Source organism: Crocodylus siamensis, chromosome 1 (assembly GCF_052110815.1).
Source record: "Crocodylus siamensis isolate JL-2025a chromosome 1, ASM5211081v1, whole genome shotgun sequence".
NCBI classification, from domain to species: Eukaryota; Metazoa; Chordata; order Crocodylia; family Crocodylidae; genus Crocodylus; species Crocodylus siamensis.
In genome coordinates, this window is record NC_143395.1 from 106,853,304 (window position 1) to 106,868,251 (window position 14,948).

The window sequence follows — 14,948 nt, forward strand, 5'->3', positions numbered from 1 at the left end:
GTCTCTGCTGAAAATAATGAATGACAAGGAAAAAAATAAATGTTCGTAGTTCTTTTTCCCCTAATAAATTACCCTAGTTTATACAAGGTCTGCATAGAGGTCTTTCCCTTCCCGTTATTGCTATCTGTGCTGGTGTCCAGAATTTAAAGTTATTGCACTCTGCTTAGCTAGTATATGAAGATAATTAAAAATAAGCAATTACTCAATGATTTGACTGGCGCTGACATTCAACTAGAATAAAATATTAACTCCAGCATTCAGGTTTAGGTAGGCATTGGCATATCCTCCTACATTCAGCGTTACCATTGAATCAAAAAGTTATTAACAGTCTTCATCAGAATAGACCAGGACTCCAAACAGCTGCTTCATGATTACAGTTTTAATCTTCTGGTGATTACATTTTTCATTAAAAAGCAATTATCAAACCAGCATTTTAAATCTTGTTTGTATAACTCTTTACATAACTACTAAGAACTGGAGGAAGGGAAGGCTTAGAAAGGGAAGTCCTGGGGTGGGGTCATGAAGAAGGGGAGGAAATAGAAAGGTGTGTCAGGGAGAAGACTTAGAGCACTGGTGTACTGATGGTCCTGGAAGCTGGCAGAGTACTACAGTCTGGCTTTTAATATTGGAGCTATCATCTACATCAATCTTCCACCTCCTCTTCTGTTAGCCCACACCAGCTACTGTCAAATCTGTCAAATCTTACACACCAGGGATATTTCCCAGGTCAGAGCTCCATCAAACTCTAAACTAAGGAGTTATAGGGGATGAGATGAATCAAGCAAGTTGCCTAGGCCAGCCAGAGCATGAGATCAATTGCATAGAGCTCCATGAAAAATTGATTTTCCAGTTTGCTAGCCAACCAAAAAAACTGAAAAAACTTGCATGCGAGGTCAACCTGAAATAATGGGGGGGGGGTTGTTGTTCCAATAAACTAGAAAAAAACAATTCATCTGACACAGTATTTCGGGGGGGGGTTAACTATTTTTTTTAAAACATAATGTGCAGGTACATTTCAAAACAAAACATCATTTTAAAATAAAAGTGTAAAATGTGTTATTTAGAACATGGTAAAAATGAAACATTTCACCAGCGGCAGAGCGAGGGCAGCTTCATCGGTAGTGCATGGGGCGGCAGCAGCTCCGGCTGCTGCTGCTGCTGCTGACAGTGATGGTGTGGCCAGTTGCCAACTGTGGCAGCAGCCATTTTGTAACCCCCCACAAAGGCAACAGCAGCAGCTACACTATTAATTTTTTATTGACTGAAATGATATGACTAATCAAGACAAATTGATAAACAGCATCACTTAACCTGAGTCTTTTTTGTCAGTGAATAAAATATGCAATTGAAAAATGTTGTCCAGATCTGCTTCTGAGACTCATGCAGTATCATAAGATATGGTTTGTGGAGAACAGAACTTGAATCAAGTATCACTAGCAGCAAGGTATTGGGAAGGAATAGGAAGAATTTGAAATCCAACCTGGAGGAATGAGTTATACTCTTAACTTCAGTGGTATTGGTATATCCATGCTAGCCTTAAAGGAGCCAGCTGGGCTACCAGAAGCAGTTTATTTGCAGAGCATGTAGCTCAGAATGGGCTAATTTCCTTGCAGAAAAGTAAGGAAGAGCCAAATTTAGGGGTACAAGAAGACACCAGTCCATGTCAAAAAATATGTAAGAGACCAAAACATCTTTCTCAACATTGAAATTGGAATCATGCTTAAATCAGAACCAGTTCACTTGTCCTTACTTATAAATCAACTTGCAAGAACACCAGATGGACTCAGCTGCTAAGAAATTCCAGCTTTCATTCAGAGTGGCAGAAGTGACTAAGTATTCAGGTTGAACATGGTCTCAGTTATTTGACTTTTGTTGTCAAATGTATTTGTTTAGTTTGTATTTCTGTCAAACACTCATACTCCTTAAAGCAGAGCTTCAAACACATCTGGTCCTGCAGACCAAATGAGTGGCCCAGGGCTAGTCCAAGGGGCTGAGTTGAGCTCACAGCCCCCTCTCCCCTCTTCATGTCAGATCCAATGCACTCAGCACAGGTTCCAGACAGTCTGGGATTGAAGTGTCTATGAAGGACTGGTCTGGGACCCAGGCTGCACAAGGTACAAGTCCCAGACCAGCCAGGGCAGGTGCCAGATGTAGCACAGGTCCCAGGCCCTGCACACAGGGCCAATCCAGTATGGGCTGCATGTGGGTCAACTCTGAGACCCAGGAGCAGCACTGGGGGTCACATGATAGGGCTCCACGGGCCAGGCCATACCTTTGACACCCCTGCCTTAACCTCTTGAGCTTTTCTGTTGGAGATCAGGCTTTCTTTTTTTCCCTCTAATTGAATCTTACTGATCCATTCTTCCAATTCAGGAAGATTTGTCAGGTGTACATGCTGTTTTTGGTTTGGCTGGGGGAGATCATTGGAGAGAGAGGTACTATAAACCACTGGGCATTTGATCAGTGTTGGAACAAGACACTTGTCATGTATGTAGCTGCCATCTATGACTTAAGAGCTACCTTTTTAAATACTGTTTTTTTAAAGACATTTTTTGTGTTCCAAGCCAAATCAAATCCAAATCCATGAATCAGTCCAGAACCATAGGTGACCCTACAACCGGCAAACATCCTCCACCCCCACCAGAGGCTTCAGATAGCTCCAACGTCTTTTGGCAGGCATCCTACATGCAGGCCCAAGCCCAGAGGCGTGGGGGTCAAATGCCCCCAAGTTTCACCTGCCTTCAGCCATATGGCCACAGGAGCAAGCTAGGGGGAGCCTTCCATTTCCATAAAGTGGGTTGTAAGCCCCAACACCTCAGCAGATACTAAAACCGTGCCAGAAGAACAGTTATCCCCCAGGATCTTAAGGAAAACTCATCCACTTTTTTGTATACTGCACCTTCAGCTACAGAGGAGTCACCCTGCTCATTTATGGGGTGGCTGTGAGCCAGCTGTCATTTTCACATTTCAGTTCAGATGCTGAGTCACTGTGTTCTCCCTCCCAGGGACTTCTCTTTTCCCCTCTCGAGCCTGAAATGAGTCATTTAGGCTGGAAAAAGACGAATTTCCCCTCTCTACATGGCGAAAAGTAGCAGACCCTCCGTATTTTCAAATATGTGTATATTTACTGTCTTTTTCTTAGGGAGTGATGCAACTCTGGTTATTTTAAAGTCCCAAGTAACGTCAAGTCTCCTAGCACTAAATCACTAATATTGCAAATAGGGATTACAGTGACATATTTGCTGTCCTGCATGCATATGAGCAGCAATGTTCCCCCTAAGGAGTAGTGTGGTCCGTGAGCACGCCACTTTAGTCCGTGAGCACGCTGCATCAGTGCGGCGTGGGACACTTACCAAAGGTAAGCTCCTCACTTGGGGCAGGCAGTGGGGGCTTGGGCCTGGAGGCTGGGGGACTAGGGGGCTTCAGGGCTAGGGGGTGCTCTGCAGACTCCAGGACACTGCTCCGGTCCCCTGCTTCACCTCAGGGAGCGAGGAGGCACATGGCATCAGGGCTGGGGAGTGGAGCAGTTTCCCAGAGCTGGTGGAGCCTGTGCTAGCTCCCAGCCCCAGCCTCTATCCCTGCCGTGCCTCACCTCAGGGAGGAGCCTGCCCCAAGTGAGGCTCTGCTGGCTCCTGGGAACTGGTCCGTGGGCTCCGGGGAAGTGCTCCATGCCCCAGCCCTGATGCCACATGCCTCCTCGCTCCCTGAGGCTAAGTGGGGGAACGGAGCATTTCCCTGGAGCCTGTGAAGCCAGTGCCAGGCTCCCGCCTCTGCCTCCACCTCCTCCTTGCCTCTCAGAGGAACTTACCATCATGTAAGCGTCCCACGCCGCAGCCCAGCAGGTACACGAACTAAAAAAGTTTGTGCATGGCCAGCCTTTTACTTGTGCGTGTCTGCACACATGCACACCTTAGAGGGAACCTTGATGAGCAGACAGTACCAGAACTGGGTACAAAGACATACTGCCAAGATATAAACAGAATTTTATATTATCCCCATCTATACCCACTTAGGGCCTGTCTCTCTAATACATGCTATGTATACAAGCAAAGCCCTGGTTACTGAACTTCTCCTTAAAAAACCACAGAAAGTATGAACATCAATATTGCAAAATTCCTATGTGAAGTCTCAGGAGTAATATTACCATAATGTATTGGCATCATGTAGTGCTTGTTTTTGTAACTATTACCAACAACGAGAAGGTTTAGATCTAAAACATGATTGAAGAGCACAGGAGAGGGATTAGCAGAGAAAACTATAGAGAGCAGACTTTCCTGGAAAATATATTCAACATCTATAAAGAAGAACATGAGAAACATTTGTTCAAGATGTAACTCCCACCGGTTCAGAGAAATGGGACTTACATCTCTCTCTGGCAAACCCAATACATTCCCATCTCATAGGAAAGTGAAAAAGTTAAGGGTTACTTTTAAACAAACACTTGAAATTTTCTTAAAACAAATATTTCAGGGCATTGCTACTTAATTTCAGATGTTTTTAATTTAAATATTATGTTTATGAGATGTTTATAGATTCCGTTATTCCAATGGATTTTTTTCACCTTATATGGCCAGTATGGTTTAATACACAGGTTATCCATAACTTGATTTTTTCTGGATTCTGGCACAAAGTTAATGTATGATTAATACAGTTGTAAAGTCTATCTCAGGGGTGGGCATTTATTTTGGGCAGAGGGCTGCTTACTGAGTTTCAGCAAGCCACCGAGGGCTGCATGACAGGCAGCTCAGGACAAATTAATATTAATTTTCTAAATGTTTTAGAGGCCCTGCAGGCTGGATAAAATGGCCTGGTGGGCCTCATCTGGCCCCTGGGCCACACTTTGCCCACCCCTAGTCTATCTAGAAAGGGAAACTGCCTGTATTCTGATGACAGAACTTCTAAAAGCTTAGTAAGAACCACCTAGAGTAAAATTATCTGCCTACTGTTTGAGCAGAAATCTGTGATGGCACCTAAACATTCCCCCAGTCCATGTGTGTTGGTGTGTGCAGCTTGACTTTGACAGTCCCAAACTGCTAAAGATCATCAGGATTCTGTATGCATTCTCTTGCTCTCCTACCTGGGGGAGAGGTAAGATTTCAGTGTTCATTTTGTTATTTTTGTGCCCAGAAACTGATATAGATACTTAAGCTTCTCAGCCAGGTACAGACATTACACCGGTACCAGTATAAGTGATAAGAAACTGGTCCATACCTGTAACAGAACAGAAGTTCAGCACACAAAGCTGGTCTATACCCTTAATAGAACAGAAGATTGACACACACAGCCTGGTTTAAAAATAGCAGAACCCAGTCTAAAATTTGCTCCCCCACCAAAGAACAAATGTAGGCAGAGACAGCAGGGCAGTTGTCTAATTTAACTCATGGCACCTCACAGAAGGCACCATGAGTTAGACTGATGCTACTGACCCAACAGATGTTAGCTGCTGGGTCAGGAGGGTGGGAGATGTAGTTCCAATTTGGAGTTGATCCAGAGAGAGAGAGGCTGTGTGTTGGCAGCCTCTTCTGCTAACCCCACCCCTGCCTCTCCCAGCTCTGGTGCTGTCTCAGTTTGGGAGGTAGGAGGGGAGCGAGCTAGGGGGGTGTTTGCCCAGCTCCAATCCACCCACCTCCACTCCAGTGTAGGCTGGGAAAACACCAGCTTGAGCTGCCTCCCTGCCCTTCCCCCCAAATCCTGAGACAGCACCAGGGACAGAGCTAGGCTGCAGCAGCCCAGCCACTGGAGCTGGCATGAAGTATGGAAAGTGATCCACTTTGCCTTCATCTGAAGTCTTATACAATGAGGGTTAATTCTTCATGCAATTGGATTGCTCTGCAGCCATGCTCTTCTATTAGGGCCAGCTGTAGAGTGCTTTCGGGGGATCAATCAAGTGACAAATTTCGTTTCTGTCTGTGCCTTCTGTGTTCTGTTCACTACTGATCTAAACTATGCTGCTTTCAGAAAACTATCTAGCTTAGATCAATTCCACCTGAGACTTTTTTAATATCTGTACCGACCACTCTTGAGCTGTAGCTACACTAATGATTTTTGGTTTTGTAAGCTGATTTGTGGAAGCCAAAATGGATCATAAATGACAACACAGTATTTAATCAGATTACTTCATACCACCAGTCTGGCTATATTCCTATATTGTGCCAGGGCTATGTTGAGGTTCTTTTCTCAAACTACTGGACCGCCACAACTTCTAAAGGTCTCTGATACCATGGAAATGTACATAATTGTAGTCAGCAAAGCAATAAATCCAATCCAGAACTTCATAAGGCAATGAGTAGCAACTCTTCCTTGTATCATCATCACTGTGGGGGCTATGGCAAGGGTTGGTGGGCTTGCAATCCCATACTCATTGCTAGTTCTTGGGACCCAAGCAATTGTCTGCTTAACTTTCTTGTCAAGTACTCCTGCTGTCTACTTGGCTTGCAATATGCCCCGTTCCATGAGTAATCCAGTGATGTGAACATTTGAATCGAGTTCCTAACTAACTCAGGTACCTATAGTGAAAGACCGAGTTCAGTTTACAAATGGCACAAAGGCTGAAAATAGAGAGTAGAGTGTTTTGTTGCAGGGAGGTAAATATGAGAAACAGAAGGAGTTTCCCCTTGGCACAAACTATGATCAAACCATAACTTCAAGGGAAATGGAGAGAGTAAGAACTAAAGTCAAAGCCATTTTCTTTTTTTTTCTTTTTTCTTTTTTTTGTCCTGCAGAAGTAAGTGACTTAAAAGGAGGTGGAAGTTGACAGTTAAAATTTAGAAACATAAATTCCCTCAAAATCCTATACAAGCAAAATAATGGAATAAGGGGGAGGGAAGGATGGGGGGTTCTAATGCTGTGGCACAGAAGACTAAAATGTGTATATGAGAGAGCACTGAATCTAAATCTAAACCTCACAATCTTTGGAAAACTTGACTGAAATTTGAAGTGTAATCTTATATCTGAAACTAACTCAGGCTAATTTCATGATGGCAGTTTGCAGGCATTTTGCTTTGCACAAGCTCACTGAACTTCCATACTATCCACAGACAGAAGCAGAGATAATGTGAATATTGTGCAATGTAATCATTTGGAGTTTTAAGTACTTCTGCAGCAGGAATCATCTTCCTCCAATTTTCCTTTTAGCAAAGCACAGTTTAGGTTTCAGAAACAGAAAACTTTAGTAGTAAGGCAGCAGTAATTTAATTTACTGATTGCCTAAATTGCTCAATGAGTCACCGAACCAGATTCTTCCAGTGACTCACATATGGTGATTAAAATAGGCTTTATTATCCTATGATGTGCTGTGTCTGTGACTGATATGGTACATTTCTTGGCTGCATTAATTAAAAATGAGGAAATTCCTTGAACCACTGAAACAGTGGGATTGGAAAGCATCTGCAAGGTCTGAATATCACTTATTTTGAGGAACTCCAGGTTTGAGACAGACATGGGTATTTATCAGGAAAGAACCTGACATTTTTGTACAAACAGGGTGCAGCTACACAGGATGTTTACTGTGCGGTAAACTAATTAGCTGCGCAGAAAACATCTTGGTGTCTACACATGCACCCCTGTTAGGCTGGAGTAAACACACGTGCCCCTATTAAGCTACAGTAAACTAATTCACTCTGCAGAAGGATAGTACTTGTAAATACATCCTGCTGCAGAGTAAAAAACTCCTCAGCAGCACACATGTAGATGCTGCCCCAACTGGCTGCGGCACGAGGGTGCTTCATTGTAGGGACAGCCTCACTGCAGCATGTTAAGCTGGAGGGAGCAGCTCTGGGCTGGCAGGCTAACCCCCCAGATCCCCTGTCAACTGAGGCTGCTCCAACCTGGTTCAACAAGCTGCATTCCAGGGCACATATTCAAACAGCAATAAACTCTGGAGTGTATTGCATTGCATTAGTTGCACATGTAGATGCACCCACAGAAGATTAGTCCAACAATTTATCATTACTAGTGAACAAAGCTAGCTTTGATGAACCACCATCAGTAATAGGCAATGAGATTCAGGGCCCTTGGCTTCTCCTTCTGCCTTTACTATCCATGTGTTGTGTGACTTCGGGCATGTAGTTCACTTACCTGTGCCTCAGTTTGCCAGTACATAAAAAAAGATGCCTTTATAGTCATTTAATAAGGTTTATCTTTGCCTGCCTCACAGGCATTCTGGAAGCTTAATGAGTATTTAAAAAACACTTCTAGATTTACAGGTGAAAGGTGCTGAAGAATGCAAAGTATTATCAGGTTTGCTAAAATACGATGTAGATTCCTAGTTATGCAGTCTGGCTCTCAAGACATCCAAAATTTGGGGATGATTAGATCTGTGGTTTTCAATTATCCCATCATAAAGAGAAAGCACATTTGTAAAATTCTGATAGAGCTCCAGGTTTGGCTTTTAAACAACTCTGTGACTTGGTTAGGGCCCACCTCCAGATAAAATACAAGCCAACCTCAACCTTCATCTGAAGCTCCAGTAACCTGAACCCAAATATTTTTTGAGGTTTAATAACATTTAGTTAACTTTGTTTTTGTTTTCTTTGGCTGGGAGAAGAAGTGCTTCAAGACCATAAGAGAACCTAGATTAAATGGGGAGTGCTAGAAAGCCTTGTGTTCAAGGATGTAATGGACTACCCAGACTAAATGGGCTCAAATACACATGAAAACTTCTGAATTCTTATTAAACCAAAAGGGTTTAATAACTTACTGAGGTTCTCTCCATCTCTCTGAGATTTCACTACAGAGAAATCCCTACAGAGAGGTATCTCCAACAGGTTCTTGAAAGGCATACTGGCTTTATTAGGGCTGCTAAAGGACTTTTCCCAAACCAGTCAGTCTGTTGTCTTGCTCTGAGCCTTCTATTCATGCAAGATGAAATGGGATTCCATAATATTGTCTTAGTGCAAAAACAGTTCCATTTTCCAGTAACAAAACTCATTTTTCCTATGAAATTCATTTTTGCTACAAAATTCTCCCTAACATTGAATGTCAGTTTGCATCTCTTCTGTCTTAAAGAAAAATTCAAAATTTAAAAACCTATTGAAAACATTCTTACCTACAGTGTGAAATGAAGTAGCTGGAAAAGAAACTCTACTTACGATCATTTCCGCCATTTGTTTAGCTTTAGCACTTCATTCATCTTGGAAAAACGGAAACTGGTATGTTAAATTTACTTGCATGTGTGTTTTTTATGCATTAGCAAAATACTGTAGTCTGGCTTGTGAACTTGGAATGTATTAATTCCTTGTTTATAAGGTTAGTGATAATGTTTAAAAACAATGTTAATACTTATACCATCATATAAGTCTATAGGCTTTGTAATCTTTTTTTAATATAGGTAATAAACTTAAATTCACCTGACAGTGTCTCTTTAATACAGGAATGGTGAGTTGTTCCTTTTGTCACCTGACCTTGTGTTCTGTGCTTAGAAAAGGGAAAGGGTGTACTGACGATAACAGTGAGGACACTTTCCGAATGACTTAAGGAAAAGAACGAGTAGGGAGAGAGAATCATTAAGATGATGAATGAAAGTTGGGTTTGCTGTTATTACAGGTTATGTTGATTTTCCTCAAAGGCAATAGGGAGGGGGGTACATTTCCTGTCACAAAGCTGTAATCAAGTATAGAACATATGCAGATTTAAGTGAAAGATCCTGAGTATGTGGCTATACAGACAAGACTGAAAGGGCAATGTCAAGATTTTGTATTAAAAAGATAAAACGCTGTTGGCAAAACGAATGTCCTGGTATGTACAACACCCTTTCATAATAGCATATGGGAAGCTAAATTAGACCTATTAGCATTAAGATGATTTTGCTGACCAGTCAAGTCTGGTTCCTAATGAGGGCTGGAAAAAAAAAATCAGGAGAAAATGTCTAAGTCTGCCTTTAAATCTACTCTTCTTCTTTGGATGTTCTGTGATTCCATTAACCCAGTGGTTCTCAACTTTTTTAGCCTCCAGGCACCCTTCCACAACATACTGGGATTTAGCAGCACCCTGGTTGAGAACCATGGAGTGAGAATCTAGGTGAGGATGACGGGCACAGGACCTCATCCCATCGTGCCCCGCTTTTTCCACCTGGTCTGAGGGGTAAAGTATAGCCCCTGCCACAAAGACTGCTTCTCTGATAAGTTGTATGGAAGCATCTGCAGTCACATGGACTAACAGCCCTTCCCATTAGCCTTAGAAATATGAGAGGCAGTGAGAGAAGTGAGCCAGGCTGAAATGTGTGGCCCTGCATCTGCCTCCCCATGTACATGCTAGGTACGCAGGGGCTGCCAGGAGCCAGGGAGTAACCATGGATTCGTCTTGCAGGGTTGAGAATCACTGCGTAAACTACTTTCATAGATTCCATAGACATTAGGGCTGGAAGGGACCTCGGGAGATCATCGAGTCCAGCCCCCTGCCCAAAAGGCAGGAAGTCAGCTGGGGTCATAGGATCCCAGCAAGACAAGCATCCAATTTGCTCTTGAAGGTGTTCAATGTAGGTGCTCGAACCACCTCCAATGGCAGGCTGTTCCAGACCTTGGGGGCTCGGACAGTAAAGAAATTCTTCCTTATGTCCAGCCTAAAACGGTCTTGTAGTAGTTTATGACCATTTGACCTCGTCATCCCTTGGGGCGCTCTGGTGAACAAACATTCCCCCAGTTACTGGTGGTCACCCCTGATAAACTTACAGGGGCCATCAGATCACCCCTGAGCCTGCGCTTTTCCAGGCTAAAGAGCCCCATGGCTCTCAGCCTGTCATCATGAGGCCTGTTTTCCTGACCTCTGATCATGCGTGTGGCTCTTCTCTGGACTCTCTCAACCTTCTCCACATCCTTTTTGAATTGTGGAGCTCAAAACCGGACACAGTACTCCAGCTGCAGCCTTACCAAAGCTGAGTACAAGGAGAGAATGACGTCCCGGGATTTGCTTGAGAAGCATCTATGGATGGAAGCCAGCATTTTGGTCACTTTACAAGCCGCAGCATCGCATTGCAGGCTCATGTTCATCTTGTGGTCAATGATGACCCCCAAGTCTCTTTCTTCCGTAGTGCTAGCCAGTGTAGCACTGCAAGCCTATAAGGATGCTGCAGGTTTTTCTTCCCAAGGTGGAGAACCTTGCATTTTTCAGTGTTAAACACCATCGGGTTCTCATCCACCCATTTGCTGAGCCTGTCCAGGTCAGCCTGTCTTCTAGCGTGGATGCTTTGCCCCAAAGTTTGGTGTCATCAGTGAACTTGGCCAGTCCGCTTCTGATTCCAATGTCCACATCATTAATGAAGATGTTGAACAATATGGGTCCAAGGACAGAGCCTTGGGGGACCCCACCAGTCACAGGACACCATGATGATTGATTTCCATCTATTACTACCCTCTGGGTCCGACCACAGAGCCAATTTTCCAGCCAGTGGATTGTGGTGGATCCAAGGCCACAATTGGCCAGTTTCACCAAGAGGTGATCATGGGATACCAGATCAAAGGCTTTTTTGAAGTCAAGATATATGACATCAATCCCTTCTCCCTTGTCCAGGTGATAGGTCACCTGGTCATAGAAGGAAATGAGATTGGTCAAGCAAGACCTACCCGCAACAAACCCATGCTGGCTATCCCTTAGGATGTTGGCGTCGGCCAGTCCATTAAGGATGGCCTCTTTAATAAACTTTTCTAAGATCTTCCCCGGGATAGAAGTCAGGCTGCTAGGCCTACAGTTAGCCGGATTCACTTTCCTTCCTTTCTTGAAGATAGGCATCACATTGGCCTTCTTCCAGTCTTTGGGCACTACACCAGAGCACCAGGAGTTTTCAAAGATCAGTGCTATGATGTTCGCCATCTCCTTGAGTACTCTGGGGTGTAGATTGTGAGGGCCGGCTGACTTGAAGGTATCCAGCTTCTCAAGGTGTTCCTTCACGAGGTCAGCATTAATGGAGGGCAGGGGATCTCCCTCACCCAGACCTCCCTGTCCCATAGCGGGCATGGGCATCCCACGGGACTGATGAAAGACCGACGCAAAGTACCCATTTAATAGGGTGGCTTTTTCCTGGGCATCAGTTGTCAGTTGCCCCATCTGGTTTAGCAGGGGTCCAATGTTGCCCTTGCTTTTCCTCCAGCTCCTCACATATCTGAAAAAAGACTTTTTATTGTCCTTGATACTCGAAGCTAGTTGGAGTTCAGTTGCAGCCTTGGCTTTCCTGGTTTGCTCCCTGCAGGACCAGGCCAGTGCAGAATAATCCTCCTTGGGGGTGAATCCTATCCTCCATCCTTCATAGGCCTTTCTTTTTAGCCTCAGGAGGTCTTCTAGGTCCCTGGAGAGCCAGGGGGGCTGCTGTGCCCTCTTGCTGCCTTTCCTACGAGATGGAATAGACTTAGCTTGTGCATTGAGGATCGCTCCCTTAAGGAGCAACCACTCTTCTTGAACTCCCCTCTCCCTGGGGTCATGGTCCCTTAGGGACTCAGTGACAAGCCTCCTGAGCTTGTTAAAGTCAGCTTTCTTGAAGTCAAGGACTTCTGTGTTGCTGACTGACATGCCAGCTTTACGGCGGATGGTGAAGGTGATCAGCTCGTGGTCGCTGTCACCCAGCTTCCCATCAATCACTAGGTCACCAATTAGGTCATCCCCAGTAGCCAGTACCAGGTCGAGCAGCGCTTTACCTCTAGTTGGCCCATAGACTTCTTGAGTCAGGTAGAGGTCATCCACGCATGAGAGGAAGCTTTGCGACCACTCGGATTTTTCTGAGTGATCCTCCCATGAGATGTCCGGGTAATTGAAGTCACCCATGACAACCATGGTCCTGGAGCGTGCAGCCTCAGCCAGTTCCTGGGCAAACTCCTGGTCAAGTTCAGGACTTTGGGTGGGAGGTCTATAGTAGACTCCCACCGTTGTGTCCCCTGTGCCGTGTTCCCCATGGATTTTAACCCAGAGGGTCTCCAGTCATCCACCCTGGTCACCAATATCAGCTTGCAGGGACGCATAGCTTTCCTTAACATAGAGAGCTACACCCCCGCCCCTTTTATCTACATGATCTCTCCTGTACAGGGTATAGCCATCAATACCCATGGTCCAGTCATGGGTGGAGTCCCACCAGGTCTCCGTTATCCCTATGACATCATGATATTTGCACTGAGCAGGAGGACAAGCTCCTCCTGCTTGTTCCCCAAGCTCCTGACATTTGTGTACAGGCAGGCAAGTGTCCCCTTGGGGGCTCTTGCCTTGCCCACAGGTTGCACCAGGGCTGGGGTAGGGATGGGCTCCCTTAAGTGCCTTGGCCTGCTGGCTTTGGAAGGGTTGCTCAGCAGGCCAGCAGTGGCAGTAGTTCCCCTGTCCCCCAACGGGCTTAGTTTAAAGCCCAGTGGAGCAGGTCAGCCAGTCTCATTGAGAAGCGCCTCCTCCCCAGGGGAGAGAGGTAGAGCACATCTCTTCCCAGCAGCTCGCTGCCTCTCTCGCCAAAGAGTGGGCTGTGATCATGGAAGCCAAAGCCTTCCTGATGACACCAGTGCCACAGTCTTTGGTTGACTTTGATTCAACATAACCTGGCAACCCTTTCTTCCAGGTTCATCTGACAGATAGGTTATTCTCACATCTCCATCGCTAGCATTTAGTTCGGTAGGTCCATTCAGATACCCCCAGGAGATACAGTAATTCTTTAAATATACTTAATTTTTGTCAATAAAGTCAAGAGTTTTATGGGAATTTTATGGCTTGTAGGCTGAACTGTTACCAACACTCACTGTCACCAACAGCTTGTTTTATGTGAGCGAGGACACTACTTGGCACAGTAAGGTGACAAATTACCAAAATGTTTTCACAGAGCAATTAAATTAGCCAGACAAGGATATGATCACATGCACTGTAGCTAAGCTCCTGTACAAGCACTTGCTTCATATTACTTTGATAAATAAAACAAGTTAAACTGTATCCAGATGGTGTGCAGGACTCAATTTTCTAAGACTAATATCTGGGATATCTTAGCCTAATCAGTACCAAAAAGGAAAATATGTAATTTTCTAAGATGTACCAGTTCTTCAGATCTTTCACTCTTCTACTCAGTGTCCTACTTACCTCTTCACACTCTCTGACTGATTTTAAGAATTATGCTCATCCAATCAAATCTAAAAAATTTGAAATACATGTGAGACTTCTCTGGCCAATAGCAGCTGGAGCTAGCTCAAAATCCAAACGTCATGCATAGATGTCAGTCCATAGAGAAGAAAAAAAAGCCAAACAAAAATATTTGTTCATGTTTACAAGTAACTTCAAGTCCATTGTGATCTGTTCATTAATATTCAGCAAGACAAGGCCAAATACACTGAATAAATTATTTGCTGCTAATTAATGACTCAGCTGTAACTCCATTGTCTTAAAATTTTGTGTACTGTTATGATTGTTTAATTTGTATTATAATAGTCACAGCAAATTAAGGCCCCCTTATCCCAGGCAGCCTACAAAATACGTAACAAATTAGATTTTTTTGCCCAAAGTGCTTACTGTTATATTGTACAAAGGCTTCTAATAATCTCTGTGAGACTTGTATTCAGTTAACATCTAGACATTTCAAAGAGAATCTGAGCACATGCTTTCTCAGATTTTTGCAATTTTTAATGAAAAAAATATTGTGAGATGTACAGATAAAAGCAAAGGTTTTATAACTGATAGATGTGGATTCTGAATGAAATTCAGGAACCAGGGAAGTCCCATGTGAGAGGAGAATTTGGACAACTGAATAATGTGGTGCAGTGCTCCAGACAAGACTTGAGTGGGACAGCTGTAAATCTAAGCTCCAATACATGCTACAGTTTGGCAGAGGCCCTGTCCATGCTGGAGGAATTTACAAGAGTAAGCACCAATTTGCCCTATTCGGCTAATAAAATTTATTTTGAATCTACCTACCAAAGGCTTGTGTCAGGTGTCAGGCTGGCAACCACTGCAGGAAGTTATCTCCAAAATTTATAGGGGGTGGAGTCCAATTGTGTCCTCTC

General features: G+C 44.1%; 1 protein-coding gene across 3 annotated transcripts in view; it reads left to right on the forward strand.

Moving 5' to 3' along the window:
* PDE7B (phosphodiesterase 7B) overlaps positions 1-14,948 on the forward strand; it is a 315,205-nt gene that overhangs the window by 236,944 nt on the left and 63,313 nt on the right. The gene's annotated exons all lie outside the window — the stretch shown is intronic.